The following is a 19,459-nucleotide window of genomic DNA, read 5'->3' as shown; positions in this document are numbered from 1 at the left end:
TTGAAGCAAAAAAACCCACTCTGTAAATTGAAGCAAAAAATGGTGCCTTATGTGGCAAATAATGCTTGATGAATAAGGAAAGGAAATGAAGTTGTATGAGGACTGATGTACCAACAAAAACTTCTACATGAAAGATGGACGGTTCACATAAATAAGATGGAGAAGTAAAACTTATTTGATTTTGTAGAGCATTTACTGTAGTGTTAAGATGTTCTATCACTTCATACCTCTGAGGAATCAGAAAACCAGATTAATTACATTCAAACTGAGAAAGAGGAACTAATTATTTCTGGATGGTCAGCCATCTATTCCACTCTGGATCTTTGCCAAAGCACAGAATAGTTTGGGTTGTATATTTAGAACCAGATAAAGGATTTTGAATATTGCCAATGAATTTCTTAAAACCACTTTTATAGCTGTGAATAGCATACATCTTTCCACTACTGTGAGTTACTCATTTTTATTATTTACTACATTGACATTTTACTGCAATTTTAAAAGCAAAATTTGGACATCAGGTACATATAATATACCAACATAATTCCAGGATATGTGTACAAATTGGTATTTATAAACACTTTATAGTGCATTATATTTTTTCCATGGTTAGTCATGCCCACTCTATATAATCTTTCTCAACACAAATCCCATATTTGTGGCATCATTCACAGTGCAAACCTGGGGATGTTAAATTTGGCCCTTCTGACTTTCAGTTGCTTCACCAGGGCTAGAATTCTACCCCTCACTTCTATTACAAAGAGGGCTAATAAACATAGAAAGTTTAAGCTTTAAAAAGACTGAGCTGAAAAGTTGTATCTACAAACATTCCAATTAAAGTGAATATATGGTGGTCTTAAGTTTATTACTTAAGTTTGGGGGAATTCTGTGAAATATATGAGAAAGAAAGCTTCTAAATAACAAAATATTGACTCATTTTTGTTTCTCACTCATGCATTTTAATTCTCCCTAGGAAGATCCATCTCCCCAGATTGTTACCTTCAACTATTGTTAGCTGCTTAAAAGACTGTGTCTCACCAGGAACCGTAAGAAAAATGATAAATTAAAGTTTGTAATATCAGTTTGCTTCCTGGATAAAAGCTTGGTGAACAAAGGGTAGTGCTACAAAGAGGGTATAAGCTAGCATTCTGATTATGTGCGTGGGTTGTCTAAGGTAAATGAAGCATTATGCTGAAATTCAATAGCACAGAGGTAGGTCAGTGACCTACCATCACATACAGTGTGTAATGGAGAAAATGGATATTTTTAAATTAAATAATTCGATTAGTGAAGCAGTAACCTGTACATAAATGGGTTACAAGGAGGCTTTATGGGACTTTTAAATGTGCAAATATTCTTCATTACAAAGCTATCTTGCTACTCAATACTAAAAACAAAATTGTAAGAGCAAAATCTATTTTTCATTTTCATACTACTTGTTCTTTATTTTATTTTTTTGCATGACAGTATAGTGTTTGTGAAAGTATGGAGCCAGGTGCATAGTTTTATAGGATTCAATGAGTAGAACTATAAGGAAACTTCACTACAAAGCTCTGAACAAAAACGTACAATCTGACCCACAATGTGGCCTCCCTTCCAATCATCATTCACGTTCACTGCAGTGCAAATGATAACATGCACTTCGGGCACACATGCAGTACACAGATTTGACTCACTCAACACTTCTGTTGACTGATATTGATCCAAAACTCAATGAAATCAGTGGAAAGAGTTGCATTTACTTAAGGGATATTTGGCCAGATCCTGAGCTGCTGACTGCTGCCTTCCAAGCAAGAAGGCTGTTTGGTGCTGATGGCAGCCCATCAGTTAGGATTGTTTCCTGTGCATCTCAAGAGGAGGTTGCGCTCCACATTGTCCTGGATTGAAATGTGTGTCATCAGGCCAGAGAAGGGGTATAATCTAGCTGGAGCATGTAAGGCATAGAATGCCTCTTTCTGCACCTGACCCATATGTCACCTGCCTCTTCCCAGAACACATAGTGTTAAAGTGTCACTGGTGATGGATTTCGGTCCAGCTACAAGTGCCTTTTGCCCCTTCTACACTTTTTTGGGGCCCTGGGACAATGCTCCTGCTCAGATGTCTGAAGTTTGCCACATTTTGTTTGGGGTACCACACAGACTCCATAATTTCTGTGTGCCATGCCAAATACAGAATCACAGAATCACAGAATCACTAAGGTTGGAAAAGACCTGTAAGATCATCAAGTCCTACCTAAAAAAAAAAAAAAAAAAAAAAAAACCCAAAAACCACAACACACCAAAAACCAACCCACCCAACACCACACAGCACCATGCCCATCAAGCCACATCCCACAATGCCACATCCACACGCTCCTTGAATACCTCCAGGGAGGGTGACTCTACCACCTCCCTGGGCAGCCTATTCCAATGTTTCACTACTCTCTCAGCAAAGAACTTTTTCCTAACATCTAGCCTGAACCTCCCCTGGCGCAACTTGAGGCCATTTCCTCTAGTCCTGTCACTAGTCACTTGGGAGAAGAGACCAACACTCACCTCTCTGCAACCTCCTTTCAGGTAGTTGTAGAGAGCGATAAGGTCTCCCCTCAGCCTCCTCTTCTCCAGGCTAAACAACCCCAGCTCCCTCAGCCGCTCCGCATAAGACTTGTGCTCCAGACCCCTCACCAGCTTCATTGCCCTTCTCTGGACACGCTCCAGCACCTCAATGTCCTTCTTGTAGTGAGGGGCCCAAAACTGAACACAGGATTCGAGGTGCGGCCTCACCAGCGCCGAGTACAGAGGCACGATCACCTCCCTGCTCCTGCTGGCCACACCATTTCTGATACTGTGCAGTTTGGGCACCCAAGAACTGTACTTGCTGTTATCCCTTTATCCTCCTGAACTACCTTGTTCTAGCTGCTGTTCAAGACAAGATAGTGCATCAGTCTGGGCTCCTGTGGATGGTAATTACTTCTGTGCCTAAGATTCTGCGTGGAATGGTAAATCTTTGCATTCTAGTCCTCAGAAAACTGAAGCCCGTCTCCACAAAACCATGTAGATGTCCCACTCACATTGGTGTTGAAGGAATTTAGGCACTAATGCATCTTTGTGGACCAAGCCATAAATTGATATGAACAGTTCATATCTCACAGAAATCAGGAAACAGAATCCTAAGAACTTAATTCTAATAAATGTTTCATGGAAATTTCATCCTCCCTGTGACACCAAGGTACTAAGGAGAGGAAGCTAATCTTCCACAATGTTCCATGTTATACACAATAAAGAAAGCAAAGAATATGATTTTACAGAGTCTTTGACTTATTCTTCTTTGGAAGAGGGGAAATTATATCCTCACCCCTCTCTCCTACCTTTTTAATGCCTTGAAGTGTTATTCACCTGAGCTCAGGGAGAGCCAATCTGCTGACCCTCCTGCAAACTACAAAAAGGTAGCCTGCACCTTGCCCACTGGCTTCCCAATTCTCATTTAAAGTCTGAAGAAGTAGAGCTGTAGTAGATAGAGCAAGTAAAAGGTGAGAGTTGGCCCATGAGATCCATACACAAACACCGCATAGAATTTCACTGAGAATAGTATTTGAATATTATGTCCAAAATGGTTAGCAAAAAATCCCACCTGTGTTTAATTACTACTGAATTTACAGCCTCAGTGTATCTGGTACTGTTCTCTGGCACTGAGGCCAAATGATGTGGAGCAGCTGCGTACGTGGTATTAAATTCCCTAATACTAATTCCTACAACGTGCCTACTGAGAACAGTTCCTGGTTCAAGCTGAGTCCCAAGGCTTGCCTGAGATCTTGTTTTGCAAGATTGCTAGTTAAGTTGGGTCAAACTATGCCAGGGATCATTGCAGCAGTTTAAGAGTACAGAAGATCAAACTCCAGTGTCTGGAAACATTCCCTGACATGGTTTAATATAAGAGAATAGACATCTCTTATTGGGCTTTGTTAAAATATTTTCTTTCCCCTGTTTAATAAACATTATTAGGTGAAGTATTTACTTTTCGTGTTTCTATTAAGTAGCAAAATGCCATTGAATTAATAGGATTTTTGCAACATTGATTTTAACGTAGTTTTAGATAAGAAGAATACTGTGTGGAAAAATATTATATAATATTTTTCAGAAAGAGGATAATTGAATATTTGCTACTGTGTTTTCTGTAATAAGAATATAATTTTCTGATTAATTCTTAAAATTCTAAAATAAAACTAATGGTATTTATGATGATATTTTGCAGAATAACAATGTTATACTGTTGTCCTGTGTAAATATCCATGCTGCAGCACATAAAAATGAAGTCCTTCCGGTGTAATTTAGGTCAAAATAATATCTTTCTCTAAGCAATTACACAGAAGCTTGAGGAAGACATTATCAGGTTGAGTTCAACTGAAAAAGTAGGTTTCTGTACTGCTGGTAAGCTTCTATGGTGCCTGTGACCAGTAGGGAGTTCTTTGGCTTTTTTGGGTTTCCTTTGAATAATCCACTTAGACATAAGTGACCTTATAGACTAACTCCAGTATTGTGCTAGGACTGGGCAATTTGAACAGAAAACCAAATAGAAATGGGCTAAAACACAAGAATAGAGACCAGTAGTAGCATCACTTGAAGTTTCTTTCATATGAAGACAGGAAGCCACTGAGTAAGAAGTAGGGGGATACAATGATTCGGAGTTCTTGTGGAGGTTAGGCTGGGGTGATAGCACAGCTCGCCATAGTACAACTTCACAAGGGCATCTCACTGCAATTAGTAACCTGTAACTATGAACGATGGTGCAACACAGAACATGAGAAATAACTATATTCTTTGTAGGTATTTGCTAAAAGTTTACTCAGTGTCAGAACTGAAGCTTGAGGCCCTCATGCTAGCACTGTCATATGAAACCAATACATTTACAAGGTTTTGAAACCTTGTAAATATTACCCTGTCTGTAATATTATTTCTCTATTTATTTATGTACTAACATTAACACTGATCACTCAGACTAAGGCCATACAGTTGAGTAGGAAAGGAAAAGTTTAAAAGTTTATTCTCTTTATAAGGAATAAACTTTCTCTATTCGTACTGCCATAGCTCTGCTCAGTGCTGTCTTGTTAAGGGAATAAAAAAACTAACACCTTAGTCATCCTCTCCATTTTTTATTATAAATGCATTTATTTTCAGTGTGAAAATACGACGTTTGTAATAGAGACAGTCATGATTAATAATATTGTATTCAACATTTACTTTAATTATTACTTCCAGTCTAAAACTGACTTTCCACAGCTATTATGAGCAAGCACTATCTACCTTTGTTTCCTTGCTCATGCCCTCTAAATATCTTTTTATTGCACATAGTCTAATTTGGAGTGCCAGAATTTAAAGTGTTCACCTTTAGAAGAGTAGGACTAACCTCTCACATTAAGGGAGTTCGATTTTGACTAAAGTTTCTGTCTTGTGTAACAAACTACCCAAACAGAATTGGTCAGCTAAAAGGAAGAATAGTGAACAAATGTTATCACTAGAGACCACTGTGCAAGAATAACTCCCATGCTGACATTTACCAAATAACTTCAAGTTATTAATGCCACTAAATATATAGGAATAGATGTATGGACATTAATCTATTGTGAATAGACTGAGATAAAAAAAAAAAGGTGACTTAAATTGTCGAAAAGTTAACTCAGTCTGAATCACTTCCCTTTCTTGAGTCTTCTTATGTTAATAAGTAAGCCATCTTCTGTTCAGTGTGATCCAACAATTCTTCTCTCTATATATCTGCTCTGTTGCAGTACCTGTGAGCCCTAGTGACGGACTTTAGCATTGATAGTGCTGTTTGCTTCACAGTAAGAGCAAGAAGTGCTCCTATGATATATGGTATTTCAAGGGTATATGTTACAATGCTGTTGCAACATATATGCAATATGTTGCAATACGTTGCAATAATGTCTGTTGACGTTATAATAGCTGCTAGCATGCCTTGTGGGATAAAAAGTTTTATACTTTAAAAGTTGAATTCTTTTAGCATACAGATGCCAAAAAGAGGCATCCAGAACAAGAATAATCAAAGGAAGTGTTCATAGAAGAGAATTAGTGTAAAATCAATGAAGTTTTCACCTGCACTTCTTGATTCTGCTTTTAACAACTAGCTACAAGACCAACCTGATTCGGGCAACCTGCAGCAAAGAAAAATAAAACTGGAGTTTATTCAAGTCAGCCCAAAGACAGATGACATAATTATGGTTATTAACTTGCCATGTTTGTATTAATGAAGCTGTAGATCAGCAATTAGATGGTAAAAGCATTCTTCCCGAGAGAGCTGAGTTTCCTTGGTGCTCAACTTCTCTTCATGCTGAGGTTGCTACTCTCAGGTGCTGTTTAGTGAGTTCAGATTAGATTTAGCTCTCAAAATCAGCTAGATTAAAAAAAATTGTAGGATTTATGCATATGCATTATTTTCTTTCTATTAAGTTTATATGTACTGTAGTGAGTACATTTCTTATTTACAGTACTTAATTTTCTGAATTTATTTGCTGTCCTCACATACAGAATTTTCAGTAAAATTTTTAACTCAGTACTTTGAAGCATATGTTTATTTGGGGCAAACTGCTTGAACTCCTCTTGGTCCACAGCTCACAATTGTTGTAATGCTAATGGAGCTGATGAAAATGGGAATAATGCTGCTTTCCAATACAATTCTGGCTTGTTAGTACCTGGTACAATACAAAGTCCTCTAAAGGCTATTGTAATTTGTGCCTGTCAAGGGCCTCCAGGAGCTCTTCTAGCATGTAGAGGACAGTGGAAAACAAAGCAATTAACACAGCTGCTCTGCACAGGAACTCTAGAAGTGTTAACTCCTTCAGGTAGGGAATTCACACAGTAGCAAGTTAGGCCAATTTTAGGGTTGTTTTTTCCTACCCAAGACATAGAGTGCAGATCATAATTTAGCAGTAGAGATACTTTCCCTTAATATTCAAGGTCAGGAATTTCTTTCAGCATGCACTAAATAAAATAGTTCTGCGTGTGAGTTCAAAGAGATTGTGCTGCAAGCCACCTACTTCAATTATAACTTAAGCGTTTGTAGGTGAAATTAGTCATCCATGGTATTGTAGTATTCTCGCATTCAGATCTTTCAGGGAAGCCTCAGTGCCTAGGAATAGTTGCTAAATTAAGAAATTAATCATGTCTTCAGTTAGCGATGACATTACATCATTATGAATTTGTAAATTTGGATTCGTCTTTCTTTTATTTTAAACATTTTTATTTTTTCCCATGGACAAAAAGATGAAAACAAATACCAAGTCACTGAATCATAATTATCTTGTAAATTAAGTGAATGAAGGTTAATTGGAACTTTTCACAAAATATAATGCAGTATCTCCTAGAAGACACATGGTGAGATTCTGAGTGTCTGCTGTGTTACTTAAAATGGGACTTGATGTGATATGCTTCTCTGTTGAAGAAAGTGATGAGAAAAGCTACCTCATGTTCACTAAAACCTCTCCTTTCAGATGGAAATTTCCCTAGATACCTGCATGCATAAAGGATGTATTTTAGCCTGAAAGCTGGGTGCCAGCTTCCCACCTAAGCTATGGTAAGATTGCCAGCTGAGGCAGAAGAATGGTTACGATGTGCATGTCCACTACCTGCTGCTTCTGCTTATCTCTTTTTAGATAAAACACTGTTTTATCTAAATAGTATTTATATAAAGCAGTTATAGTGACCCTCTAGGAATCTGGAGGTCTTGCTTAATTTCTCTGCTTAAGTCTCAGGCAATTCAAACCTGGAATGTCCTACTCAAAAGACCATACAATATTGTAGAGGGAGGACAGACCAGGAGTGTAGTAGATAAGAGGACTTGCTCTATCAACCTCTGGAATACCAGAGGAAAAGCAGGCAAGCAGGAGCCTGATTTTGTTATCTGATAATCAGAACATTAATCTTAAAAAGGGAGGCAGGTCACAGGCTCCCTGGGTTATTCTGATTTTTTTGTTTTGTTTTTCTGTTCTCTGGTCCATTTTTTTCCAAAATAAAATGTGCAGACAGTCTTGTGAATGAGGACCAAATCCTAGATTTTGTCTCCTTCCCTCTTGTTGTGGTTTAACCCCAATGGGCAGGTCAGCCCCACACAGCCACTTGCTCACTCCCCTCCAGTGTGATGGGGGAGAGAATCGGAAGGGTAAATGTGAGAAAACTCATGGGTTGAGTTAAAGACAGTTTAACAGGTAAAGCAAAAGCTGAGTCTGCAAGCAAAGCAAAACAAGGAATTCATTTGCTACTTCCCATCGGCAGGCAGGTGTTCAGCCATCTCCAGGAAAGCAGGGCTCCATCACATGTAACGGTTACTTGGGAAGACAAATGCCATCACTCTGAACGTCCCCGCTTCTTTCTTCTTCCCCCAGCTTTTATTGCTGAGCGTGACGTCATATGGTATGGGGTATCCCTTTGGTCAGTTGTGGTCAGCTGTCCCGGCTGTGTCCCCTCCCAACTTCTTGTGCACCCCCAGCCTACTGACTGGCTGGGCAGTGTGAGAAGCAGAAAAGGCCTTGATGTTCTGTAAGCACAGTTCAGCAATAATTAAAACATTGGTGTGTTATCAACACTGTCTTCAGCAGAAACCCAGAACGTAGCCCTATACAAACTACTATGAAGAAATTAACTCTGTCCCAGTGAAAACCAGTGCACCTCTGACCACCCTAACTACTAAGCTAGCGGACAGACTCATTGCTCAATTAATATTTCACAATTCCATGTAGCCTGGAACACCTTAGCAATATCAGCCAAGGGTTTTCTGATCAACCTGGCAATCCTGATCTTTGCTGTTTTTAATGGAATTCATCTTTCTTGCAAGATGATAGCCACAGCTGTACACAGGTTTTCAGGTATGGTCTTTTCATTTACAAATGCCTATTAATACTTTGATTTTGCACTCGATGCATTTTTTTGATTGACTTTTCCCTTATCTGCCTATCACACTGGTGGATCACAGTCACTGTATGACTGATTAGCATATGAGGTGCTTCTTTTGTGCTTTAATGTGATGACCCCGATGTGACAGAAAAAGCTCTTTTTAACACTGTTTACATTTGTGATATTGTAATTTCTAATGATTTATTTAATCTCATTTCTATCCTCCCTTCCTTTAAGATGATCTAATTTTAGTATCTCATTTAGCCTGATCTATATTGACTGTTTTCTGTTGTCTTTTTTAATGGGCAAATTTAATCAGGATATGCCCATTCTAAGCCACTTTACTTTGGTAAATTATTTAGTTTTATATTTATGATTTATCAGGCAATAAAATCATGTGGTTTGGTTTTTTGAGTGGTTTGTTTGTTTGTTTTCACTATAATCCTTTTATTTACCATAGTAAGAAGGAGTATGCTTTGAAAATGTCTGATACATCTGAAGACCTCTTTCCAAACAGAATACATTGTTCTCAAACAGAGATCACTCAGTGAAAGAAAAAAGTAAAGTTTGGCAAGACAGACCAGAGGATTCTGCCAGTGCTTATGCTTTGAGAGTCTTCTTTCCTACCATACACAGAAACGACGGGGTTGAATGCTTATCGGTAAGGATGAGGGGGAAGGCCAACAAGCCGGATATCCTGCTGGGGGTCTGTTATAGACCACCCGACCAGGGCGTAGAGGCCGATGAAGCGTTCTACAAGCGACTGGCAGAAGTCTCACAGTCGCAAGCCCTTGCTCTTGTGGGGGACTTCAACTTACCGGATGTCTGCTGGAAGTACAACACAGCTAAGAGGAAACAGTCCCAGAGGTTCCTCGAGTGTGTGGAAGATAACTTCCTGACGCAGCTGGTAAGCGAGCCTACAAGGGAAGGTGCCCTGCTTGACCTGCTGTTTACGAACAGAGAGGGTCTGGTGGGAGAAGTGAAGGTCGGAGGCCGTCTTGGGCTTAGTGACCATGAAATGATAGAGTTTTCAATTTTTAGCCAAGTAAGGAGGGGGGTCAGCAATACCGCTACCATGGACTTCCGGAGGGCAGACTTTGCCCTGTTCAGGACACTGGTCGGGAGGGTCCCTTGGGAGACGGTCCTAAAGGGCAAAGGGGCCCAGGAAGGCTGGACCTTCTTCAAGAAGGAAATCTTGAAGGCGCAGGAGCAGGCAGTGCCCATGTGCCGTAAGAAGAGCCGGTGGGGAAGACAGCCGGCCTGGCTGAACAAGGAGCTTATGCTGAGGCTCGGGGAAAAAAAAAGAACTTACCACCTCTGGAAGAAGGGGCAGGCAAGTGAAGAAGAATACAAGGACCTCGTTAGGTCATGCAGGGAGGGAATTAAGAAGGCGAAAGCCCAGCTAGAGCTCAACCTGGCCACGGTCATGAGGGACAACAAAAAAAGCTTCTATAAATACATTAACAACAAAAAGAGAGCCAAGGAGGATCTCCATCCTCTACTGGATGCGGCGGGGAACATTGTCATGAAGGATGAGGAAAAGGCTGAGGTACTTAATGCCTTCTTTGCCTCAGTCTTTAACAGCCACACCAGGTATCCTCAGGGTATCCATCTCCCTGAGCTGGATGACAGGGATGGAGAGCAAAATAGGCTCCCCATGATCCAGGAGGAAGCACATAACGACCTGCTATGCCACCTGGACACTCATAAGTCTATGGGACCTGATGGCATCCACCCAAGGGTGCTGAGGGAGCTGGCGGAGGAGCTTGCCAAGCCGCTCTCCATCATTTATCAACAGTCCTGGTTAACGGGGGAGGTCCCGGATGACTGGAGGCTTGCCAACGTGACGCCCATCTACAAGAAGGATTGGAAGGAGGATCCGGGGAACTACAGGCCTGTCAGCCTGACCTCGGTGCCGGGGAAGGTTATGGAGAGGTTCATCTTGAGGGTGCTCACGGGACACGTGCAGGATAACCAAGGGATCAGGCCCAGCCAGCACGGGTTCATGAAAGGCAGGTCCTGCTTGACCAACCTGATCTCCTTCTATGACCAGGTGACCTGCCTCGTGGATGAGGGGAAGGCTGTTGATGTTGTCTACCTGGACTTCAGCAAAGCCTTTGACACTGTTCCCCACAGTATTCTCCTGGAGAAGCTGGCGGCCCGTGGTTTAGACAGGTACACTCTTCGCTGGGTAAAAAACTGGCTGCATGGCCGAGCCCAGAGAGTTGTAGTGAATGGGGTGAAATCCAGTTGGCGGCCGGTCACAAGCGGAGTCCCCCAGGGCTCAGTTTTGGGACCGGTCTTGTTTAATATCTTTACTGATGATCTGGATGAGGGGATTGAGTGCTCCCTCAGCAAGTTTGCAGACGACACCAAGTTGGGAGGGAGTGTTGATCTGCTTGAGGGTAGGAAGACTCTGCAGAGGGATCTGGACAGGCTGGATCGATGGGCTGAGGCCAACCGGATGAAGTTCAATAAGGCCAAGTGCCGGGTTCTACACTTTGGTCACAACAACCCCATGCAACGCTACAGGCTTGGGGATGAGTGGCTGGAAAGCTCCCCCACAGAAAAGGACCTGGGGGTGTTGATTGACAGCCGGCTGAATATGAGCCAGCAGTGTGCCCAGGTGGCCAAGAAGGCCAACGGCATCCTGGCTTGTATCAGAAATGGTGTGGCCAGCAGGAGCAGGGAGGTGATCATGCCTCTGTACTCGGCTCTGGTGAGGCCGCACCTCGAATCCTGTGTTCAGTTTTGGGCCCCTCCCTACAAGAAAGACATTGAGGTGCTGGAGCGTGTCCAGAGAAGGGCGACGAAGCTGGTGAGGGGTCTGGAGCACAAGTCTTATGCGGAGCGGCTGAGGGAGCTGGGGTTGTTCAGTCTGGAGAAGAGGAGGCTGAGGGGAGACCTCATCGCTCTCTACAACTACCTGAAAGGAGGTTGCAGAGAGGTGGGTGTTGGTCTCTTCTCCCAAGTGACTAGTGACAGGACTAGAGGAAATGGCCTCAAGTTGCGCCAGGGGAGGTTCAGGCTAGATATTAGGGAAAAGTTCTTTACTGAGAGAGTGGTGAAGCATTGGAACAGGCTGCCCAGGGAGGTGGTAGAGTCACCCTCCCTGGAGGTATTCAAGGAGCGTGTGGATGTGGCATTGTGGGATGTAGCTTGATGGGCATGGTGCTGTGTGGTGTTGGGTGGATTGGTTTTTGGTGTGTTGTGGTTTGTTGTTGCTGTGTGGTTTTTTTTGTTTTTTTTTTTTTTTTTTTCCCCAGGTTGGACTTGATGATCTTACAGGTCTTTTCCAACCTTAGTGATTCTGCGATTCTGTGATTCTGTGATACTGAGCCTGGGAGCTGGATTATATATGTTTAAACACACATCTAATGGATAAGTAAAATATCCAGATGACAAGTATTTGTCAATCTTTTAGCAGTTTGTTCCAAGGGTTAATCAATATTACTGTTAAAATGTTACATCTTGTATTTAGTCATTATATCTGTAGTCAGCTTATATATATACTTTTTATTAGCCAATACAGTTTGCATATTTTCTAGAGCAGTTTTTCTTTTAAATCAGCACTACAAAGGCTTTTACAGACACGCTATAAGAATTCTGAAATAAAAGCAAGAGAGAGTGAAAGCAGTTTTAGCACTAACAAATCCTTGAGAATAAGAACTTTAAGAACAATTTAACTGTGGTTTTTTTTTTTTTAATTAAAAAAACAACTACCAAGAAAGGATTATTTCTTGCATAGCCTTTTTCTTCCTTTTTTTGATTTGCTTTTGTAGGCTGACCAAAACCTCTTTGTATTGTGAGGTTTATTAATCATTATCTGACATTGTTATTTTCCTGTAACTCTAAACAAAAAAATTTCTTCTCATCATGATTAAGTTCTTGCTGAACTGTTTATTTACTGTGGAGTTGTGGAATGCCTTTTACAATTTTTCTGCTGTCTAAATAAAAGCATGACTTACTATATGGAATGAAAAAGAAAGCAAATAAATAATCTCCAACTGGACCAAGTGACTTTAAATATTATAGAATCATAGAATGGTTTGGTTTGGAAGGTACCTTTTAAGATCATCTGGTTTAACACCCCTGTCACGGGCAGGGACATCTTTCACTAGATCAGGTTACTCAAAGCCTCATCCAACCTGACCTTGAACACTTGATGGGGCATCCACAACTTCTTTGGGCAACGTATTTCAGTGTGTCACCAACCTCATTGTAAAAATTTATTCCTTATATCCAGTGTGTCACCAACCTCATTGTAAAAATTTATTCCTTATATCCAATCTAAATCTACCCTCTTTTAGTTTAAAACCATTGCCCCTTGTCCTGTCACTACAGGCCTTGGTGAAAAGTCTTTATCTATCTTTCTTATAAGCCCTCTTTATATAAAAAGCCTTTCTCCATCTTTCTTTTAAACCCCCTTTACAAGCAATAAGGTCTCTTCAGAACCTTCTCTTCTCAAGGATGAATATCGCCAACTCTCTCAGCTTGTCCTCATAGGAGAGGTGTTCCAGCCCTCTGATCATTTTTGTGGCCCTCCTCAGGACCCACTCTAATAGGTCCATGTACTTCTTGTACTGTAGGCCCCAGAGCTGAATACAGTACTCCAGGTGGGTTCTCACGAAAGTGGAGTAGAGGGGGAGAATCACCTCCCTTGGTGCTGGCCACGCGTCTTTTGATGCAGCCCAGGATACAGAATCACAGAATCACAGAATCACTGCGGTTGGAAAAGACCTGTAAGATCATCAAGTCCAGCCATCAACTAACACCACCATGCCCATTAAACCATGTCCCACAATGCCTCATCCACACGTTCCTTGCGGTTGGCTTCTTGGGCTACAAGCACACACTGCCTGGTCATGTCCAATTTTTTGTCCACCAAAATTAGATTTAAATTTCCTTAACTCAAATCTAATTTTAAATTTGCCTTACAGATTTTTGGTTTTATTTGTTTTTCTTTCCTTAGAGGGGAGACTAAAGATGCTTGCGGCCAAGGAAGGGATCAGGAATTGTGGTGAGAGAATTATTTGTATCAGTGTGAAAATATTCTTAATTGGACTTCCTTTCAAATAATTACATTTTATAGCAGAGAAAAATCTTGACCTATAGAGAGTTGGAGAGAAGGAGATGTTTCATGACAGTGCTACTTTGGAGATTGTGTGGCAGTACTGATAGAAAAATTAATAGCAGAACACCTTTATTTTTGTACACGTAAGGTGAAGCTGCATTTCAGGTCAATAATTTTGATCCAAGAAGATTGTAACTCACAGAGTTGAAAGACAACCTCTGTATCTTTTGGTCATGCCTGTTCTGTGTCAGGTCTACTGAAGAAGAACCATATGAAATCACACATAGATGAGTACTTGCTGCTAAATAAGGATGAAGAAAAGCATGCATCTGTGTAAGCATTTTGATGACTGTAATTGTTCTTATTGATTTTTCTTTCCAGATCCACTGGAAGAATCTGAATATGATGTATTCCTCATACAGAGTAGAGCTGTTGCACTGACATTGTGTAATACTCAAATAATGAGATTTTATCAGGTATCTTCAGATGTCTGAAACCCTTATGAGACATCACTAATGTATCTTTCTCAGGTTTTTGATTGGTGCCTTCCTCTCATGTGTTTCAATCATGCACTCACACATGCTAATTATAATGGCATTAGCAGTCTTGATTTATTTTTTTTTTGTAAGTAGGCACATGTAACATTTCAATGGCAGTATCATTGTACGTAATTAGGATACTTACCATGCTTGAATTAATGTAGAAAGACATTTCACTGTTAAGTGCCGTCAAAAAGTACCTTACTAGTTCATTTCTCCTTGTGGATGGTACTGGTTGTGTATTCCATTGCAGGTCCACATATCCAGCTTCCTCTTCTGCTTCCCACCTCCTTCGGGTTCGCCTTCAGGCACATTCTAACACCTCTGCCTTGAAGTCTCCCTAAAGAACATGCACCAGAGCCCTTATTCGCCTCAGGCATCTTGCACTCATCAGTGATTACAGCGCTGCTGCTTCTTGACTCCACATATGCCTTTTAACAATACTGACTATAGCTTATATACATCAACAGAAACAAAACAAATTCTGGCGTTGTTCTTATGTTAAATCAGAAAGCTTTCAAGAGCATCTTCTGTTGAAATATCTTGTGGGCTAAATCAGAGAGATATTTTCGATTCATTCATGTCATCATATCCAAAGTACTGCTGTGTTATTTCAAATATGAAATGATAAAAACTAGGTGATAATTAGGCTATATTAATAGATTTAATCCTTGCTATACAATTACCAGTGTTAGCACACTATCTCCACAATGAAAAATATTTTAACATTCCAATCAAATAAATTCTAAAAAGTGGTGGAAAAACACCCTATGATGCTAGTTCACATTTGTCACACACTAATCCTACCAGATATGTATTTATAGCACTGCTCTAATAACAATTCCACAAAAGCACTTAAGTCAGTATAGCCTCTTTGATTGACTTTGTAACAAGTTCTAAATGCATCACTGATAGAAAGGTAGAGCTGGGGGGGGGGGAGGGAAGGAAAAAAAAAAGAGTTGTACTTGACCCTAAGACTATTTATCAGGGTTCTGTTAAACGTACTGCTCAAAATGTTTCACTACAGAGTGAGAAAATGTTACTGTCAAACAATAATGAATTATGTGACCGATCTATTCCATAGCAAACCTTGCAACTGTGTACATGATTATGAGGGGCATTCTGATTGCTTGATTTCATTGTTGTGAAACCATTTGCTTTGAAGTTACATCAAAGGACTGCATTTGACTAATATCAGTCCAGAGTAAGGCTCTTAACTCATCATGTAAACAAGGACATATTTTGGAAGCAATCAAAGAGCAACAAAGGAGATAGATAAGTAAGTGTTTAGACAGTCTACATAGAAGTAAGGAAACATGTATTTCTAGAGGAATTGAAAGACTTTCAAATAATTTCATACGAAGTAGGATGAAATATTCCAAAACATTTCATTTGAACTTTATAATATTACTTTGTTGAGGTATTTCATGATGCCTTATAATTTTCTTATATAATTACCCATAATATCTCAGAAAAGCAAGATGAAATAATACAGTAAAATAAAACAAACAAAAAACTAAATAAGAATTTAAATTCTTTCCCATCAGAAATGCTGGAAAAAGAAGTAATTTCTAAGAAATGCTTTGATTTTGTAGAATCATGATTTTCTATGAAACTTTGACTAGGTTTAGTCTGCATCTGTTTATCTTTGGAAAAGTTATGTCTTATAGAAAGTTATATACTTTCTAATATTATTAAAAATAAACGTAGTTCACTTCTAAAAGGGAACTGACTTGCTTTTGAACTGTTAAAAATACGTGTTTATCTGGCTAGCGTGCCATATTTTGTCACCTTAAGACTGATTTATAGCTAGATCATCTTGCATTGGAAAACTTTATGACAGCACATAATTTGATGATTTGTAAGTGTTATACAGAGTCAATGTAAAGAAAATAGTGTAGTAAGTTTCCTATAGGTTTTATAATGATACACATTATTCACACTTCATAGCAAGGTAGCTAGGTAGACAGTTAGATTTTAAATAAAGCTAAACTAACACCTTCCTTAGGGCGGGTATAAAATTTTTTTCCAGATGGAACAATCTAGCTTTGCATAATTTTGCCCTAGATTTTGAATGGGCTCTGTTCATATCTTTTGTTTGGAAAAAATCACTCTAACATTGTGAGGATGAAATTATGTAAATTATCCATATTTAGAGTGAACTATCTAGGCTGGATTTTGATCCTTGTAGCTTCTACTGGTCAAAAAATCCCTCTGGCATGCTACCAGTAGCTGCATGAAAATTTTACATTAAACATAAATGAAGATGGGAGAACTTGTCATTTGCCTACTTCCTTCTACTGAAGACATCTAGCTACAAATCATTAATACATTTTGCAACCCTAACAGCACTGTTGATTTCTTGCCACTTCTTGTTACGTACTGGTGAAGAGCCAGAAACAAAGCAGACCATTTTTGAAATCAAATGACTTAATGAACTCATGTCAGATCTGTCTTTTAACTGGTATTTGTAACCTCTGGCTTGATTGTGGTAATTTTCTGTGTGACAGTAAACCTCTGCTGATGTTCATGCAACCAACATGCTTCCCATTTTTCTGAACTCACCAGCCTACCTGCCCTCCTGAAGCCACACAGCTCAATGCTTCCATTTGTTCCACTTGTAACATTAAATAGTGGGTAAATTTAAATGTTGTTTTCCTCAAACTCTCACACTTGATGCTGCTAAATTATTCAAAGAAATTCCATACTGTGGGACACTGGTCTCCTTTGGCTTTCTGTAATGACACTGTTGTCAGTCTTAAGGATAGTTTTCTCAGTGTGTGGCCAGACAGAGTTTCAGAAATGGGTACTTTCCCAGCCTTTGTAGCTTGATCATATAGATGTAGAAGTCTGTGGTAGACTAGAGAACTGACCCTATATTTTTCATTGGCTGAGAGGCTTTTCTATCTTTTCTTTAGACCTAATCTTCACAATAATATTATTTACTGTTCATAAACTTTTACCATGTAGAGCAAATGGAGAACAGGGTTCCACTAAGGTAAGCACTATGCAAAGATAAAATTAGAGGAGTCTCTGTCTCAAGAGCACATCATCTAGACAATGAAACAAATACAAAGCCAGAGAAAGATATAAAACATAGCTAAGCCATAAAATGAGTGTTATTCTGCTAATGTCATATTAGTTCCTTAAGGCATTTGGCTACGGAATGGTGAAAGGGGGAAATAAGATGAAAATGTTTTAGATGGAGAAAAAGAGGAAAGAAGAGACTGACTATGAAGGAAACACAGAAAAGAAAAAAAGAAAGGAAATACGGGAGAGAAGGCAGACAGAAATAAAGCTAATCTGAAAAATTCATGATTGAGATGTCTGGAAAGACTGGGAGGTAGTAGTGAATTAAACAAGGGACATAACTTTTCAAGTAAAAACTATAAAAAAGTGATGTGCTACTGATGGGAACAGGAATGCTCCCATGGTACTCTGAGACTCCTTCTGTGATAATTGGTTTTGGTAATTATCCTGAGGAGTGTTCTGCAGTTGTCACATCAAGCGGATCCACAAGCTCAATCTTAAACTGATCATGTGTCAGGGTATTTATGTTATGTCCATATTGAAAAACTCTAGGTACACACCATGGCAGGAGAGCTATCCCACAGCCCTTGGCATCTCTACAACACGAGCCTCCCTAGTACATGCCTTGTTCTAGCTCATTTTCCTGTTGCACGCTTTATGACACAAACAGAAAAGTATATCTATGAGAGTAGGTAAGAACACTATGTATGTATGCAGTTGTTAAGGTCCAGCACTGCCGCTTGTCCTTCCTTGCCTTTCCATACATGTATGGTCACATCATCTGCTAATGCTTGGGAGAAGACTGGACCTTGGACAGCTGCCGCAGGATCGTTCATTTGCTACAGGATGAGTTAAAGTGACCATGATGTACTAAGTGCACCTCAGAATCAAAAGCTTCTTTCTTATCCTAATGTTGAGGGCATGTACAGTTGTCTTATTCAAGCTGTGTCTTACCACTTTTCTTCCTAGATATTGGCCAGGATCATGACTGTGGCAGTCTTTGGTAGTGTCTAGTGCAATCATACACTCAGCAAGACCCAGACTTAGCTTCCTGGTATATACATATTTCTGGTGTCATTTATATTATGTCAATTCTTTGGGGAAGACTATTTCTGGAGGACTATTTGGAGAAGTACCTTGACAGTATGACACTGTAGCTCCTAGGAAGTGCCAGAGATCTTAGATGAGATGGTAAAACCCTGTAATCAACTTCTGCAGAGAATTTTAAGATAAAAAGCAGGAGAATGAGCAACTTACTAATGCTGGTAGGGGATCAAGTGAAAGGAAGACCATTTTCCTGCTGTTATATTGTAGCCTGTTCTGAGTAGTTTGTTGTTCAAGTAGTTCAAATGCTTGTCATTCAAGCATTCCTCTGGCAAGTGGATGGGCATTCGTGGTTTGCAGAGCAGTTATTTTGTACTATTCTGTCCACATCTTAATCCAATAGTTGACCATTGTATAATGTTCCCAGGGATGCTTCAATTAGTACTGGTTGAGAACTGTCCAGAGTACCTGCTGTATAAGGAGGCAGATTATAATTTTTGTCCTGAGAGGACTCCCATAAGGTATGTCATGAATAGCACTTTTGGGTAAACGGTAAGTGTGGTGCATTGACCTTGGCTGGATGCCAGGTGTCTACCAAGCTGCTTTATCACTCCCCCTCCTCAAATGGACGGGGGAAGAAAATACAACGAAAGGCTCATGGGTCAAGATAAGGACAGGGAGATCACTCAGCAATTACCATCATGGGCAAAACAGATTCGACTTGGGGAAATTAATTTAATTTATTGCCAATCAAATCAGAGTAGGATAATAAGAAGTAAGAACAAATCTTAAAACACCTTCCCCCCACCCCTCCATTCTTCCCGGGCTCAACTTCACTCCTGACTTCTCTATCTCCTCTCCCTAAGCAGCGCAGGGGGATAGGGAATGGAGGTTGT

Source organism: Gavia stellata, chromosome 3 (assembly GCF_030936135.1).
Source record: "Gavia stellata isolate bGavSte3 chromosome 3, bGavSte3.hap2, whole genome shotgun sequence".
Lineage (NCBI taxonomy): Eukaryota > Metazoa > Chordata > Aves > Gaviiformes > Gaviidae > Gavia > Gavia stellata.
Note: the sequence above shows the minus strand (reverse complement) of the source record.